The sequence below is a fragment of the Xiphophorus couchianus genome, chromosome 4, assembly GCF_001444195.1.
Source record: "Xiphophorus couchianus chromosome 4, X_couchianus-1.0, whole genome shotgun sequence".
Classification (NCBI taxonomy): Eukaryota; Metazoa; Chordata; class Actinopteri; order Cyprinodontiformes; family Poeciliidae; genus Xiphophorus; species Xiphophorus couchianus.
This window is the reverse complement of record NC_040231.1, coordinates 18,521,742-18,540,710: the sequence shown is the minus strand read 5'-3', so window position 1 is coordinate 18,540,710 and position 18,969 is coordinate 18,521,742. Positions and strand designations below refer to the sequence as shown.

At 37.2% G+C, this 18,969-nt stretch overlaps 1 long non-coding RNA gene across 1 annotated transcript in view; it reads left to right on the top strand.

Annotated features, from left to right (window-relative positions):
• Positions 1–18,969, top strand: part of LOC114143031 (uncharacterized) — a 68,023-nt gene that overhangs the window by 11,163 nt on the left and 37,891 nt on the right. The window lies entirely within an intron of this gene.

Below are 18,969 nucleotides of genomic sequence, written 5' to 3'. Positions count from 1 at the left end.
CAGGCTGCAACTGACTTGGCCCCTTCGATGGAGAACTGCAGCCGAGAGGAAGAAATCTAAACACACACAAAGAACACACTCGACAACCCAGAATCATGACAAATATTGCTTCCAGTCTAAATAAGCATGTTGGTTAAATTGGAAAAACTACTTTTACTGGAAAAATGTAATTGCCCCTTTATCTAATAACTACTTGTGTTACCCTTAGCAGCAATAACTGACATAAAGAGCTGGCAATGAGTCTTCAGCATCACCACTGAGGAATTTTTTAACTTCAGCCACGTGAGAGAGTTAGAGCATGAACAGCCTGTTTTAAGTTATACTAGAGTATCTGAATTGGACCTTGAGTCCAGACTTTGGCTAGGCCACTCCAAAAAGTTTCATTGTCATTCAGAGGTGCCCTTGTTACTGTGCTTTGGATCATTGTTCTGTTGTATAATCAAAGTGTGATTAGGCTTAAGGTTCTGTGCTGATGATTGGACATATTCCTGCAGGATTTTCTGATTAAGAGGAAAACTTCTACATAGCACTTTTGATAAACGCAGCGTTTAAGAAAAAGAACATCATATTGAAAGTGAAAAATGGTGGTGTTATAGTAGATTCAGAAACCTGAGCATTTTAGCGTAGTCGATTGAACCATAATTATTTAACTTTATCAAATACTTTTAAAAGAGAATGTTGGCCATCAGTTCATGACATTAAGCTCAAGCTTACTCGGGTTATGCAACAGGATAATGATCCATAGTGAAGCACATCAGCAACACCAGAAACACTTAATGGCAGTTGCTGCCACAAGAAGTTGCACCACCAGGTATTAGGTTAAAGAGGTATCCTGGCCCTGTGTGAAAACTTTGTCCCCTTTTTAGCTGAAGTGTATAATGTATACAACCCAATTAACTTCTCATATATCGAGACACTAAGCATTATTTATGAGCCCTGTTTTTGTGAGTTCTTAAAAGCTACCATTGATTGTTACTGGGTGTTAATAGAAATTTACATTATTATGTATCTATTTAGGCCAACATAACAGTTAAACAAATCCTTGTGATGGATGATTATGATTTTACTTTGCATAAAAGATTGCAATACTGTTGAAATAAAAATATGTGATTTAGTTAGCCATTGTGTTTTAGCAAGTCTTAAAATGTGAAATAAATCACATGAAAAATTAAATAAAGCACATATAAAGTTTTTGCATTTTGTTGTGTAATACTGAACAGTGATGAAATTTAAACCTCAAACATTTTAACTTTCTTCCTTTGATAGGCTTTTGAGGTTGTGTATCCAATTGCAGAACACTGAGTCATGCAATGGAGAGTAGGGCTTATTTTTTAATTATTGAAGAATTTGAGGGTGGGACTAGTTTACTTGCGAGTCTTGTGTACTGAGGAAACATTTCTTAGAAAGAAGCCTTTGTTGGCATAACTGCTATGCAGTAAATTTAAAAAACATCAGATAATACTCAGGGATTCATAGATTAGACAAGCCTACTTTTGAAATTCCTTATTTCATACAACTATGGAATTTCAGAAAAAGGAAACAAGGCCATGGTGCTGTCACAATAAACATAGCAAAGGGAAAATTTCTAAGTTACCCATGGGAATGATAAACACAGTAAATTACAATAAGTTGAGAGCACAAAGTGTTTGTGCTCAATGGACAAATTAATGCTGAATGTCCCTCACAGAAATGATACCAAGATTTAGTTGGTCAAAGATGTTAAGACGGACATACAATATGTATATTAAAAAAAAAAGGCTTATTAAACAGAAAATGTTTTCTTAACTACATCTGAGCACATGTAATTGCTGACATTTAGATAGATAAGGTTTCACCTCAATAATTCATGTCTAAGGGATATGCCAGCGTTTTTCAAGTGTGATGTAGTGCACTTGTTATCGTCATTATCCCAATACATCATTATCTTTTCACAGATTATCTGCCATGACAAAGTGACAGTTTTAACAAATATGTAAAAGACTTTTTTTTTTTTAAGTTACGTACTGTAGCTTTAAGCTTTTGTAGAGTTATCCCTTACCTTTTTTATTTACACAAAAAGCTGCAGTTATTTACACTGAAATTCAGGTTGATCAAGAGTCCATTACAGTATCACATCTTGTGAAATACTTTTTGATAAGTGGTCAACATGTCACACGCAAGCTGGGCCAAAAACAACAAAGCTGTATTCAGTTGAACTGTTATAATATGTATGGATTTTTATGCTACAGTACTTTTGCATGAGGTAATTTTTCTATCTAATCTTAAGTGTTGGTGTAAATTTTTTATCTGGAACATGAATGAATCATGTAGCACCTTGTGTAATTAGTATAAATATTTAGAGAAAATACCCATAGGTTTATGCAAATGACTAATTGATGTGGGTGCTGTTCAGAATGCAGTCTATTTCAAGTAAAATACTAATTGCATGCAATCAGCATTTTCAGACCCCCACTCCAATCCATCCATAATGTTTAGAGTCAAACATAAATATAAGGTACTTGGGTAAATTAGAACAGCATGCTATAATTTAAAATATGCCGTCGTTATAATTAACATGGTGACATCGAATAAGAAACTAGGATGTCTACATTTTTTGTGACACTTTAAAACAGGTGATATTTTAAATAAATGACTTGTGGGTTGATAAGAATATGATGCCGCCAAACAAATCTTTAAGCTAGAAACGCCACTTTCTAAATCTTTTTCATCTATTTAAAGTCTGACCTCGCTTGTTTTATTGGTTGTCTCTGTACTCAACAGAGTCCAGTACAGTCTTTCTGTACTCTGTTTAATTCTACAGCCTCATTAATTGCAAATATATTTTATTTGCAGGTTGAAAAAATATTGTTTCACTGTTTTAAACAGCTATGATATAAAAGAAATGATTAAGATAATGCTTACTTAAAATGAGTTTGTGTCCCATGATTAAAGCATGGATACTTTAATAAATGTGATGGTGGTAATTATAAATTTTGGTCTAAAAGTAAGCTCCATTGAGAGCATGTGAGGCACTTTATCTCTTAGTCTGTCAAATGCTTTGCTTTTTGATTTTAAATGTTCACACCACAAAAAATGTGAACAAGGTTAGCACTAAGAAGTTGATACTTAGGTTAATTTAATTGTATTTCAGGCGTGACAGTACCACAATTTTTAATAGAAAATAAACAATTGCAAACCAAAATTGTTTGGGGTACAGACTGGTTTTGCTTATAAACCTTTGCTACAGGTTTAGATAAGTGATGAGAGCATTGTACTTACTTCAAAACTACTGATGTGCAAAATATTACATCAAAACCCAATATATATCTAAACCCTATATATATATTACCCAATATACAGTATATAAGAAGAAGAATTACTTTATCCATCCCAGTAGGGAAATTATTTCGCAGTTACAGCAAGAATTTTTTATGCACAGATTAACACACACACAACAGGAGCTGCGTCTGCAGGCAGCCAGCTGAGTCGGCGCCATTTTTAAAGGAGGACATGCGGCAAAGGTCGTCGGGACCGGGAGTCAAACAACGTCCGCGGGTCTAAGGCCTCCAAATGTGGGGCGTGCTAACCCCCTGCGCCACCACAGCACACCCAATATATATCTAAGAACTAAATGAAAAAAAACGAGAACACGATAAAAAATGATGTTCAACACCAATTTATTCAAACTTCGCTAAGAGTGAAATTGAAGACAGTGAAATTATCCACAGCATCTGGATGACAATCCAGTGCGTAAACTGGTCTTTTATACTTTACGGTGTGCGGAACAAATATATTTACGGATCAATTTTTTATTTTTTTTTCTCCATGTTTTCTACATCATGCTTGTCCAGACAAATACCAGAACACAAGGGGAGGGAAGGTCAGTGTTCAGTGTAAATGCATTTAACTCCTTGGACAAACCTCTGCTGCATCCCTTTAGCTATAGCCTCAAAGTCATTTTGGACAGAACTGACAGACTAATCTTTCCCCTCCCAGGCACTCAGTGAAATGATGCCTCCTCCTAAGGCTTCAGATCCCAAGCTCTCTGTTCTAATATCTCTCCTCTCATACAACCAGAAAGACAAACTCACTGTGGCACATTGGCACAATGCCTGTGTTTTAGGATCAAATGCTGAGCCTGAAATAACGCCTCATCTGCAACCAAAACACACACCCATAGGAACATACATAAAAAGGAGTGCGTAGTACACACAAACTGCACTACAATGGCTGCCACAGGGCCATTTCAATAATCCCCAGCATGTATGTTTAATAGTGAGGGCCCAACAGGAAATGATCAGCAAATGAAATGAAGCAGTGGGTTATTACGTACCACCGTGGTGTCAGCCCAGGCTTCCTCACCATTAATTTTATCGTAACTCATTTCTGCACCCAGAGTGGAACAAGATTTAATGTTTCCATTCTCCACTCCTGTTCTGCATGACAAATTGTTTTAATAAACATATACTGGGTCATAATAAAGTAATAATAATCCTACCAGTCACCTTATATCACTTCCGTTAAATTTTCCCCTAAGCCAGCACTTGTTACAGTGACAATTACATGGTGGCCAATCCTCCGCAAAGCAAATACAATGGGCAGATTTAATATAGTTTGTAAATATGATTAGTGTGCTGTTGTGTTACTGCACTACACTATTTATATTTCTCTTCAGGTCTTTGTACAATATAGGATCGGCATTAAATAAAGCTTTTGCTCTTTTTTTCCCTTCCCTGCTCTCTTTCTTGTTTCAAAATGCCTCCCTGCGCTCCCCTTCACAACTTAATGAAAAACATTGTTGACCGTTAATATTCCACGGATCAATCACCATTTTTAATTTTGCGGATAAATGCGCTATTGTGAAACCTTCAAAGATCTCTCCCACCTTGTGTGTATGTCCCAGTACGTGTCACTCCAGTTTGTGGATGGGTTGGGGGTATGTGAGAGGGAAAAATTGAGGCTACCAAAGGCTACCAGAACAAGTCAACAAAAAAGGTTCCTATTTGAATGATTGGCAAACATTTGAAGAAAGTTTCACACGCACACCCAGTACGTGTACGTGTGTGTGTTAATGCAAGCATGCAGGTTTTGTGTGTCTGCCCGCTGATTTCTTACAGAAAGAGAGAGAATGTGTTCACATAATGGCTCACGGTTATTTGAAGGGGCAATTTTATGCTACATTTCAATTATTACCGAAATGTTCTTTTTTTTCTCTTTAGCTACTGAAGTCATTCTCAACAGGGAAATATTCACTGGAGAAATACATTAGAATGATTATGCTTGTGTGTTTTAAGTACAGCATGGTTATAGCAACCTCGTGAACCTCAATAAATGATGGAAATAAATTCAGGTTATGTGAGGCTGACAGACAGTTTTGACTGATTTGCCTCCTGAAGGTGGGAAATGTTTTGACTGATATTTTAAAGAGTCCTTGTTGTCACTTTTAAATACCAGCATTATACAAAAAATATTTGGACCCCATATTGAGTTTGCTTTTTTCCAAAAATGCATTGTTAAACTTGTGTAAAAGGCATCACCTATAATTAGAAAATCAAATCTCACATCTGAAATACAACATGGAAGTATATCTAAAATATTAAGAGTCTAGAAAATGTGAGGACATTTCTACATCAGTCCTTTTAGCATTACAACAGACCTAGAGTCAATGTAAGTCAATGGGCCTGAGGTGGGGCATAACATGTTCATCAATTTTTTTGACCCTTTGCAATTACGTCACTAAATCGTTCAAGGCCCATGACGGAAGTGAGGGACGAGGGTTTTCCCAAGTTGTTTTTACCATTTTATTCATGTCTTCTACTCGTTCAAGTCAAGCTAATTTGTCTGTGAAAGTAACACACCTGACACACCTTCGCTCATAGACAGCGGTATTTACAAAATTTGGAAATAGTTAGCTTAGAAACCGACCCATACCTCCTCCCTCCTGATGTGCTGATCAAATTAATGACTTCGCCTGCATTCACAAAACATAACTTACATTACTATTTCATAAACAGTCTTTCTTTTTACACCGGAGCCTTAAAAACGCACAAAAGACAAGATGCTAACCAGTTTTTCATACATGTTAGGCTACATGACAGTGGGCATTGTCTCCATGGTTACCAATTGTTAGACGCATGCCTTCTCCATAATGTGATATTTCATATCTATCTAATCATACTTACTTACAAAGTATATGAACCCTGATCTTCTTACCTTGTAAAAATCCGTGATTACACCGAGGGCTGCCAGTCATTATGGTGATATCGTTCCTCATTAAAAGTTATACAATAAAGTGACAAGTTTAGTTTCTATCGTTGTCTGTACAGCCCACCCTGCAGCGCTCTATGACCATTTTAAAGTGAAATCAACTAAATAAAAGCGATATTAGATGTCTGTTTTTTCACAGGCTTTACGGGAATGCATTGGTTGTTTCGACGTCCGTCATGGCGTAGAAGGCAGGTTTTTGAAGTGTGTGACGTCACGTGCAAAGGGTCAATAGCACTGGGCAGTAGGAGTATAAAATATTTAAAAATCATTCTCTATATTTAAAAGGGAATTGTAAAATGTAAGACAGACAAGTTGGAGCTGTTTAGGAATATCCTTTGTTGCTGCTTCTTTTGCCATTCCTACTATAATGCAATTTTAGTTTTTCCCTAGCAACAGCTAAAGCAGAAACAGGAATTAGCACATCTCATTTAATTAATTTTCATTTTTACAGAAAAGATAACCATGCTTTTGTACGATCAAAACCTTTTATGACCAAAACTGTTACTGGTAATTAAGAAGTAAATTATACCCTCCCCACAATTTTGTTGGTATATCATATAAGATCCCAATACACAACAGCAAAATTTCTACTTTTAACATGATAAAAAGTAAAAAAAAAAACCTTCAAACAGTACATATACTTCAGTAGACCACTATATGTTATGGCTGCCTTTTTTTTTAGCTAGAGAGTGTAAAAGAAAGTCTTTTCCCAATGAGGGCTTAGTGGGTGCATGAGCTTCGTTTTTGTTAATTACTGCTATGGCAGCACAAGGGATTTGTCACTTCAATGTAAAAATATTTCATTTTGGCAAAGTGGCTTAAAGGACACGTGCTGTCATGTCTCCTGAGAATAGTTAGTGATAATACCTAAAGCCAACATGCGTTGACATGTAACTGTCAAGGACTTCAAAGACCTGAGGAATCCATGTCATCCTTGATGGGGCGAAGGTAGAAGCAGTGTGACATATTTATTGAAGTTTGTTAATGGAAGATGTGAGGATTATACCTTTTCTGAACGAGCTGTGGTGGTGCCAGATCAGAAGGTGATGGAAATATTAATTTTCTTAGCATAAGCAAAATAAAAAAATAAAAAAACTGTGTCGTTTCATCAAAATTCATTCCACTTTTTGAAATATAATGTGTTCAGATTGGGACAAGCTTCACTATGTTCCTTTTGGGTCAGAATGTTATTTTTTTGTCATATCTTTAAAAAAAAAAAAAAGAACTACCCCAAAACTGTCTGAATTATGTGTGCTCTGATATTTTAGAGGTCTCATCCTGTGTGAAGTTGAGAACCAGAGTATACTTTGAGCTGGCTGTATCGTATATTCTTGCTCGTCAAAGCTGAAAGGAGCTGCGCTAATTGTTGTCAAATGTCAGAGCAGTTTTGTAGGCCACTCTGTGCAGCTCAAGAGAAAGACGAAGAAACTTTCTTCAAATGTTTGCCAATCATTCAAATAGGAACCTTTTTTGTTGACTTGTTCTGGTAGCCTTTGGTAGCCTCAATTTTTCCCTCTCACATACCCCCAACCCATCCACAAACTGGAGTGACATGAAAGAGCTCTCTTCCACCACATCCATAGCATTGACGGTTGGATGAAATATTTATTTATGAAATCTAAAAACATGTATTCACCCTTGACACTAGATTCTGGGAAAATTGACTTCAGAAGCACCTCACCACCACCAAAGCCTGGCCCTCCAGTGAGTCAATTATGATGGCTTAAAGGAATGTCTGACTCTCTTCAAGTGTCTACTTGGCCCTAATTTTTTATCTCAGACTCTTTTCATCTGATTCTTTACTGGTAACATGAAAACAGTTCAGAGCTGCTCTGTCTAACCTGCACATGAAAATGAAGTCAAGATTGACAATTGAGTATATTTCATCATCAGGGCTGTACCTTACATTTCTAATCTTAGGGTGTATTATCTTTGAATCATCACTGTTGATAAGGACGTGATAGCTCCAGGTCTTATAAAGCATTACTTAAACAAGGGTTTGATGTGATAATGATTCAGCTGCTTTGTGCTCCCATCGTGTTTTCTATTTTTTTCCCAATCCTCTTGGCCTTCAAACAGTTGTGCAACCTTGACAAATAGATTCCTATTTGTGTAATTGTTTCCCATGCTAGCTGGCCGGTGCTGCATTGGTGTGTCATCTCATTTTTACTTTAAAGTTTTGAGGAAAAGAAAAAAAAGGTGACTTGTGAAAAGTGTGATTACCATCTGAAGTCATTTTTCACTGGTTGTCTAGTAGTATAAGGCAAAAGTAAAAACGCAGAGGAGAGCCACATGTCAGTGAGACAATATGTGAGTTCACATTGTAGGATATTGGTTTCCTAGCAAAAAAACCCAAAAACAAACAAACACAGGGTTTGACATATTTCTGCTTGTGTTTTTTCCTCTTCATTTTATTTATTTTGTACAGGAATCCTTTCGCTCTATTGCTTTGGTAATATTTATTCACATAGATACTTCAAGGAAAAGCCAATGTGGAGCACTGGAGATAAATTAGCTCTGTCTGTCTGGCACTTGTTAGCAATTGTTTGACTAGATGTAAAATCATGCCCACTTATATTGCTCTCAATGTGGAAAAGTAGCATTAATTTTCAGGTCAGCTGACTCAGCTGTAAATTTTTATTGGCTGTGATGATTGATGTTGGAAATGATGCATCTAATATAATAACACCATTGTGCTTGTTAACTTGTTTTTTCTTTAATGTGCTACTTATTATATTGACATTTCTAAGGTTTTTTGACATTGGAGATTACATATTATTGACAAAGAAACTTATCAGCATCTCACTGCATGAACAGGTAATTGTTTTTTTTAATACAATCTTTCTAGTAGAACACTTTGCGAATGCTTAAGATTTATTTTCAAGTTCTTCATGTGATAGGTGTGATCCTCAAGGATAAGTCCTGGGGCCACTTTATTTAATTTTGCACATAAACCTTTGTTTATTTTGTATATAACCATTTTAACTAAATTATCAATCACTGCATTTTCACTGATGACGCTGTGATGTATATTGTTGGATCCACACATTGTCAGCTATTATTTCACCTTCAAACTGTTTTTTCCCCCCAACAAATTTAGCCCAATTTTAAATGAGTTTATCAAAATCTATCTAATGTTCTATTTTATGTGAAATATTACAAGTATCACCACCCTTAATGTTTTGGAGATGAAGTTAACTTTAGAATACAAATGTTTCAGAATATTAATGGACTATTTTTATTTTATGCAAATGAATGGCTGCCTGACAGTGTTTATTACACATTCTTCAGCAGAACATAATAAATGAAGTCATTGCCTGATATCTGATAAGCTAGAACAAGTGCATAATTTAGTAGTGGATAAAAAAATGAACAAAAAAAGAGGAAAAATTAAGAGTCCCTTTTATCATCCAGTATGACATTTTCTAGCATTTACCAGCGCACACAGGCATTTGGTCAGCAAACAGATTTCTGCTGAGACCCCTAGTGGATACGTTCAGATCAGCAAATTTGCTTACAACAGACTTGGTGGTCAAGAGAGAGTGGAACGGTCTCAGAGATGTAAGTTAAACTTTAGAAACTAATATTACATAGAACCACTTTAGATTTTAAGCTTATTTTTAAGCTTAATTATTTCTTCGTTAGGATGTTAAACATAAATCCATGTTGAACTCTTTGAAAGTTAACAGTTTTGAAAATTAATCAAATTTGTATGATTTTTTTTAATAATATGTGCTTAGCAAAGCATATGCAATGCCCATACATGTGCACTATGATAAGATACAATAGAATATAAGTTCTATTTACAGGTTAGTGTATGGGAAAGGCATGACATCATAAAAGCTTAAGGACATTGTAGATCTAAAAGAATAATAATATGACCACAGACGTAAACATTTATGGGTGTGGCATTGGTGAAGCAGTAAACACGGCCCACGTTTAAAGGCCTTGGTCCTCGACATGGCCGTCGCGGGTTCAAGTCCCAGCCCAATGACCTTTGCTGTATGTCTTCTCCCTCTCTCATAACCCATTGTCCTGCTTGACAGTGGGTAAAATAAAGGCCTCTAGAGCTGACAAAATGTTAAAAAAGGTGTACATGTCCACCAAAAAACCTCTAGAATTTCTAGATTAATTTCACAAATTTTATAGTAATTTTATTTTATTACAAATATATATTTTTTAATGATTAATGGCATAAATTTACAGTAATATCAATTTATGCTTTATTTTCTTGCACATTTACAACTTTTTGAACAGAAAATATAAAAAGATTTTCTTATATTTTGGTGAAAATTTAGTTAATGGCCTCAACGCATCTCACAGTTGCACAATTGTTCCTTAGACTTCGACTTCGACTTCGACTGACTTTGTTGTCATTTTCAATGCACAGGGTGTATACAGAACGAAATTTCGTTGCATACGGCTCAGGATAATGTTTGAGGTTCCAATGTTGTGAGTAAAATAAAATACAGTATAAAATATGAATATAAATCTAAATATAAAATATAAAGTGCAGGACTGACAGTAAAATAGAAGTTATTTAGCTCTGTACATGTGCAAGGTATAAAGTGGAGACCAGTTTTTGAGTGCAGTCCAGTTAAGAGTTCAGCAGTCTGATGGCAAGTAGGAAAAAGCTGTTTCGGAACCAGGTGGACCTGCACCGGATGCTGCAGAACCTCTTTCCAGAGGGCAGCAGGGAGAACAGTCCATGGTGGGGGTGTGAGGGGTCACTGACGATGTTTCGGCCTCAGGACACGCATCCTGCATCGATGGTTGACCTGACACTTTGCCCTTTTGCCTGAGCTGGGTGTGGAAGGTTGTTGCCGAAGCAGTTTCTCCTTGTGTGCCTTCTTCTCACTCACATGAGAGTTACCGAACTCTTTTGCAAGCTCAACCAGGAAGTCCACCCGTCTCTCCTGCACCCCAATGCATGCCTGATAAAGCACATGTGCATTCAGTGCTGCCATGTCAATCATGTTTGCCAGGTTTGCTGACCAGCTGTCACATAGTGATGGAACCTTGGTCACCCCCCGCAAGATTATGACCGAAATAAATGCCATTAGTTCTTGTGAACTAAATAGGTGAAGCAGTCACCTATTTATCCTCCACAGCACAAAAGGCTGCATGCAAATTTGCATGTGCTAAGTCTCCCAGATTTCTTTTGCTTACACTTTTTGCATGATTTTTTTGAGGTGGATCAACACAATTAATTTGGTTAGTTTATTTCTAAACTGTCATGTTATACCCTCTTAGCTTTATTTCAAAGAGAAACATTACTAATTTCTTTTAGAAAAATCTTTGCATATTTTTTGAAACAGATTGTATGTTTTGCAAACTCTATGTACATTTGGCAAAATGACCTGGATAATGCAGCACAACATCATGGATCAGCTGCAAAAGGTCACATCTCTCCAAAAACACTTCATGTATGCTTCAAAACTAAACTGAAGATCTGATCTCCTGCAGGTATCATAGATACCCACCCCCAACATGGACAATTCACACTCCTACCTTCTGGCCTGACGGTCAACGGCCACATTTACAATTGAAGAAGGGATGCTAATTTGAGCCATCAGAGTCGTCAGGGTGGACTCCGGCCTTTTGACCCTGTTGAGCCGATATGGGAAGGACTCGAAAACCGAGCCATCCTAGTGTTCATCATAGACCCATTACTATTTTTTTCTTTGATCTACTCTGTCCCAAATACTCGGTCCTAAAAAACAGTCGTGTGCCTCATCATAGGAACTTAGTCCACCCTTACACACCTGGCATGCCTTTACTAATTTTGCCTAAAGTGTGCATGTCTATCTTGCAAAATGATTGACATCCTGAATTAAATCAGTCATAAACAGTTTAGCACCCCAAGTCCCCCAAACTGCTTTCTACTCTCGCAACGATGACGCCGCGGTAATCAAAAATGGTGAAATCAGCTGCCAGTTTCCCAGCGGTGGCAGGAAGTAAAAGGACTTTTCTATGAAAGTTGGAAAGCCTTGTGACACTGAGATCCTCTGCATGAAATTACCTAGTTCTTTCATTAGAGTCAGAATAAACTCAACACTTCCTATTTAATCTACCAGACTTTAAACTCAGCATCTTGACATTCATGAAAAGAAGTAGAGGAGAGAGGCTTTAGAGACCTCCCTGAAGGGCAGGCATAAAGAGAGGCAACCAGAGATGGTAATGTAGCTCTGCGTGTGTGCGTGTAGGCGTGTGTGTGTGAGAGTGGCAGTGGGTGGGGGTGGAGGTACTTGAGGCAGTTGAGAACTCATTTCAGACCCAATCCTAACCCTCTCAGTCATCTCTCCTTACAACTCAATACTAAGGACCTGTGTGTCTCTCTGTCTGACACTCTGTGTAACTCTTCATTATCCTCCAGCCAAATTCAAAACAGCCCCCTCCCTCACCTCACAGTGGTGCTGCAGTGAGGGCCCTCTTTGTCAGCACGGAGTCAAACAAGCCCCCTCCTCTTCCTGCTTTCCAACATGGCTGGGATGTTTTCCTGTTAGTTTAAGTCTCATCTCAACTAATTAATATTTTTGCTTATAGCGGCTGCAGTTCCCACGAGAGGCTCCTTAATTAATCATTTATAAATCTACACAGCCTCCTAGTTTATTAGTCTCTGCCTTTGGCATTGGTTGACTGCATGGGGAAACCGCAAATGATTAGTTACAGGAATGAAAGCTTTCCCCCCTCCTGCTCTTCTCTCCCTCCCCTGTTTGCAACTGATTAGGGCCTCACGCAGAGGTTTTTCCATAGCCCTGCTCTGTACTTTAATTCATTCGGAGCACCTGACACATTACTCACTCTCCCACCTCTCTGATCCTCTGCCTATTGTTTGAAGCTGTGTTTTTTCCTCAGCTCATGCTTTGAGCCATGACAATCAGTTAAGGTTCCCTCGTAGCCCAGTCAAAACACAGGACCAAACATGGAAAAAGGGACTTATCGTGCTGGACAAGAACAACTAGAGCTCGGGGTAAGCTTGGACAGGGCCGCTACTCAGACTGCAAGACTTCTGGTGATCCTTACAGGATCCAGTGTGGACAATGTGAAAGAAGGAGAATTCATTCCTGAGGCTGAGGCCTTTGAGCCGTGTCACACCGCAGAGGCTGTCAGGTATTTATTGGAAAAGAGGCCATATTTCAATCAGTTTAACAGAAAAATAAATTAATTGAATCAACTGGAAGCGGCGTGGGAGGTTTTCATAATGTCTTTGCACTCTCAGGGAAGAACACCTCATGCAACAGGGCTCCTTCATCCAATTAGACCTCTGCTGACTGGCTCACACCAGCCGCTTTATGCTTAGCGTTCCACTTTATCGGCACCTTTTTATCCCTTTTATCATCAAAGAAACTCCACTTTTCTTTGGCATATAGGTAAATCCAGCAAAACCCTCCCAGAGAGATAGACTAATTATGTTGTAAGAGTCACACTGAGCAGCTTTGGATGGCTTGCTGCATGTCTACCAGCAGTGGTTGATTACAATTTTAAAATGAGGCGGCTTGAGTTGTTTTGTGTTAGAAAATGTTGCAAAAGAAACAATAGCCATTTTTTCTTCTACGCTAGCATAAATCTGAAGATTTATGTGTCCCAAATAGTCTTCAACACTATGTTCAAATGCAGAATATTTAACTGAACTTTAGCTCGGACACCATGAGGTTATTTTTTAATCAGCAAGCAGCCCTCTTCTCTAACAGAAAACACAGACAGGAAAAAAAAACACATAATTTTCAAGGGTGCAGGAGCGAGAAGGGAAGGTGGGCTCCACAAGCAAGGTAATTACATCCACATTCATATACAAAATGATGGCAAATGTGTGTTTTTTTTCTATGAGGACCAATTACTTTTATTGAAATGTGTTAGATTTTCTCTTTTCTGAGTGGAGCTGGGATTATTACCAGTGCTTTCAAGAATAACACGATCAAAGGACAAAACGTCTTTATTCTTTCTGCTGTCTTTGTTCTAGTAAAAATATACTAGATTTGTTTCGCTTCATTCTTGCATGTAGACACATTAAACAGCAGTGTTTGATACTACAAATTCTGATGAAAACAAAACTGTGAAAATTACTAAAATTATTTCCACAGTCTATAGTTCATTGCAGAAAAAACATAATTTTTAGAATTGCAAAGATTTCAAGGATTTCACATCATATTGGTAATCTCTTTATGCAATAGTGCATAAATTAGTTCATTATAAATTATGTCAATTTGTAACTCCAAAACTGGCATTGTTTTAACCATAAGGTTAAAACAATGCCATGTAGAGAACAAATATCAGGCCTTAGGGGTGAATAAAAGCCAAAACAAACAACTATCTTTATTATTCAGTCCTAACTGATGCTTAGCATTTTGTAAAGTTAAAATGAATTCTCTTCTGAAAGTCATAGATCTGGAAAAGGGAGAAGAATCTCAGGTGTTTGAATTCAGAACTGATCTGGTTACATTAATACCACACACAGGGAATGCCTTGCCTACCTCTGAAATATAATGGCAAACTTTATCCTGCAAGTAAAGTAAATTTGACTTGACGTTTATGGTGTTGAGACTTATTTATATATTCTGTGATATGCTCTGATATGTTGTATGAAAATGTCAGGGCCCAGTCCATGCTTGTGTTTGAGAACTCACCTAATGTCCTCAGTGGGGTTAAAGACGGAGACTTTTCTTACCACAAGTCTAAAATTTCGCCTATTAACACATCTGTGCCACTTTATTATCACTTTAGAGCATGACAATGTGCTTAAAAAACAGATAATCAGTGACCTGTGCCTGGATTGTTGAACAAAGCCTTTTTTCTGAAGAGGCTCTGATCAAACTTTTTTTTTCATGCCAGTGTTTTTGTCAGAATTGTGACTAAACCCAATCCATTGCATCGATTTTCAGCTGTCTTGCCTAGTTCTTCCTGCAGAAATTCAGCCTATCTTTAAAGAGCCTCCTTTGCTGCTCTTTTAGTCACAAGGCAGAGTGTAGATGCACTTAAACCAATCTAATGCTGAAGCAGACCAAGCTCCGCAGAGGTACTGGCACAAATCTGTAGCCCACTGCTCAGGAGGAGGTTTTTCTGGTTCTCACTGGATGTTTTAAGGCCGTTTCAGTGCAACTGAACATAAGACCTTGATGATGTGGAAATCTGGTCTTTCAAATGTAATAATCCAGGAAGTGATTTTTCCTAGCAGAGGTCAATAGGAGGCCAATGATGGCTTAGAGGGTAATGATAAGAAGACAACAATTTCAAGTAAATTTACCTTTACTTTATATCTGTCAAGATGTTATTTTGATTATGAATTAATTTAAAATGGATTGAAGTATGCTGATCATTTTATGCCTTGAGCAAAATGGTTTTCAGCAAACATTTGAACACAAAAAAAAAACACTTTTTGGAATCATCTAATCAGTCTACACAGTAATCGAAAACCAACCTGTAGTCTGACCGAAAGTCATGAAACAGTGAATTTACACAAAAACAACATATGTGTCACAACAATATGACTACACATATCAGAACAGGAGGCCGGGTTTAGACTTGTGCTGTAATGTCTTGTGAGGTTTCTCCTCTTTTGCTCTTTTCTATTACTTGCTACTGCTTGAAATATTTTGATATATATTTTTTAAATTACTTGTGCAATAGTTTGCTTTACCGCCATCTAAAATGCCATTGAAGCTACAGAAGAATGTAATGTCTCGGTCTGCAGCTATCATCACAATGAACACAGAGCCATCTTGAAATATTGCATGTAATGCACTTGTGCTTAAACCATTTTATCTGCGTAAACCACTCAGCCACTCCTTGCTCTGCCCTTGACCTAAACCCCCCCCCCCAGCTTTTTGTTTGTAAGTACACAAGAGGCATTGGTCCTTGATGATTTTGGATTTTCATCAATTGAACTTCAGTGTATTCTCTCAAAAAATCCATCTCTCCTTTGTGTTTGTGTATTTTTGTGTGTACAAGCTGAACAATGAGTGGAAAAAGAGCAGGCACAGAGGAAAAATAAAATGTTTAATTTGGATGTTTTTGTCCTTGTTACATCAGATGATTATGCACTTAACTGCTGTTTGTAGGTCCAAGGCCATGGCTTTAATAGTTAACTGGAACACATGGCAGCTGTTGTCATGGACATTGAATTGGGTGTTGTGGGAGCAGACGGCAGTAACACGCCTGTGCAATATTTTGCACTTTGGCTCCACAACACTAGAAATTTTCAAATGATCATTGAGTTGAACCACTGCGTCACTTTGACACAAAGCTGACAAAAGCTTGGCTTCACGAGTTTAAAAACATTTATTGGAGTTGTTTATTGTCCACTTAAGAGCAGGTATAGCTTTGTCGTGTCCATCCCATTGAGTGATTATTGCCTGATTATTTTTGAAACAAAATAAAAAGCACAAAAACACACAAGCATGATTGCTGAACAAGTCTCACACTTCTGCAGGCATGACGTCAAACTGGTTTTTGTGTTTGGGTTTGTAGCTAAAAAACATATTTTTCCATAGAGTGTAAAACAGAGCCTGAGGGCAGGGCTTTTTTTATTCTCGAGTTGTTGTTTTGATTAGATTTTATTTTTCCACAAAACTGAGCACACAACCAGAGTGACTAAAAGTAATATCCTTTGGAGTTCTTCTCTCATTGTGTACTTATACCCTCCTTCTCCATTATTTCTTGCTCTGTCTCCCATCGTTCCGTTGCTTTGTTGAACGCCTAAATTAAAGCAGGTGAAATATTGAAATCTGTTTTATGAATGATGCTGCTTGTTGCCTCTGATTTGTTCGCGCAATAATGAAACCCTTATCGTTCCTGTGAGCTATTTGGTTGTGAAATTGCCGCACCAGAAGCCTGACACATTAGAAGCCATGATGTGTTTTGAAGCAGATATATTGTAGCATGTGCGGCTGTGTTGTCAATTTAAGACCGTCTCTGACTGATAGTAATAGACTCGGGCCCTGTTTCATGAGGCGAGTTCATCACTGTCACATGACAAGGCTAAAAGGTAATTGCCTTGATGGTTAAGTGGGTTAATGCCAGCTTTCTCATCCAATCATATGCGGCATCAACAGAGCAAAAGCAGCATGTGTAATGTGAGATAGGATGATAGCACTGACTTAAACTGAAATAGGATCTGAAGCAACATTATTCACCAGGGTAAAAGATATGGAATATAAATATTTAAAAGCAAGAGGTTTCAAAAAGCCACAGAAATAATTCAAAATGATAAAATACAGTTCATTTTGTATATTTTTCCATTAAAGGTTGATTATACAGAGACATGTCGTATCTTTTCAGATGAAATATGCTATTTTTATAAAATTGTAAACAAGACGTGGTCTGCTAAAATGAAATGAGTTAAAATGTATATTTTTGAACATGTTCTTTGTTATTGTCATTTTGTTTGTGTTTACTATGGTCATCAAAGCCCATTGATATTTATTTGAATAACCCCGTCCTCAGTAAGAATAGCATGAACAATATTGTAACTTCTTGATTTACAGTGATGTGAAACAGTATTTCCCTCATATAGAATAATTCTGTTTCACTTATTTTGTCTGAGATTCAGCAAATTTTAGTGTCAGAAAAAGATCTTGTGAGAAAAGGCAAAATGTAGTTTTCAAATTATAGCACGTTCACTATTAAATTTTTTTTGACTCTGTAAAAACATGTTTTGTAAGAGATTCAAGACTCTTAAGCTGAGATGAAATAGTGTGACGAGAGAAAGAGGTACAGAAGAAATAATCTTCAAATGCTAAATGAGAGCAGGTTAATAGATTGCTGCAGATTAGATAGAGATTAGCTGCTGTGATAATGCTTGTGATCGTCCTCATTAGCGTTTTGCTCATATTTCCCACAAGTTCAGTTATGGTACATTAGAAACAAAAGTTTTCCTAACATTACAACTGGAAAGGAGAACAGCAAAACAGTAGCTGTTAAATGTGGTTTTTGTATGTTTGCAGTACTGCACTTTTCTGCAGCTGACATTTTCAGGGGCCTGAATGAACAAAAATGTAAGCATCAAACACTGAAGACTTTTGGAGAATCTGTTCTGCTAGATATGGTGATTCTGTACAGATAATTTCTTGTTATGTGAGGTATGAGGGTGACAGATAAATGTGCTCCCTGATAAACGTTGATGCTTGGCTGTGTGGCTTTCAACTCAATCACTGATATTGTGAATCCGTCCAAATACATGTTGTCTTGTTACCTGATGCTGTCGCACCATGTTTTGTAAACTGACACATTCTGGCACTAACATTCCCTCAAAGATGGCACAGCAAAATTTTATTATAGACCCATAATACATTTTAGTGATTCATTATAATTACTGATCACCAGCTTGTTGGCTTAGCAGTAGTCAATGTCACTTTTTTTCAATATAAAAATCAATAGTATCTTAATAACAAAACAGTTTGGTAAAAGATGCTAAATTACTTCTACTGTGAAAAATTAGAGATAAAGACATTGTGAAGAATTAGGAAAATGAACCTGGTAAAAGTGGGCTAATAATGCAAACACATCAGCCAAATTATGACCATTCACGGATAACGTGCATTGTGTCCTCTTTGACATACTATGACTTTCACCTCACAATGTTTTAATCACTTCACTTCATTCTTCATGCCTCATAAACAGAAAATGCCAAAAAATGTTGATTTAAAGACAAACCTTGGCCAATAAAGACATTGTCTAACATCCCTTATGATGGACGGATGGATGATTTTTAATTATTACTCATGT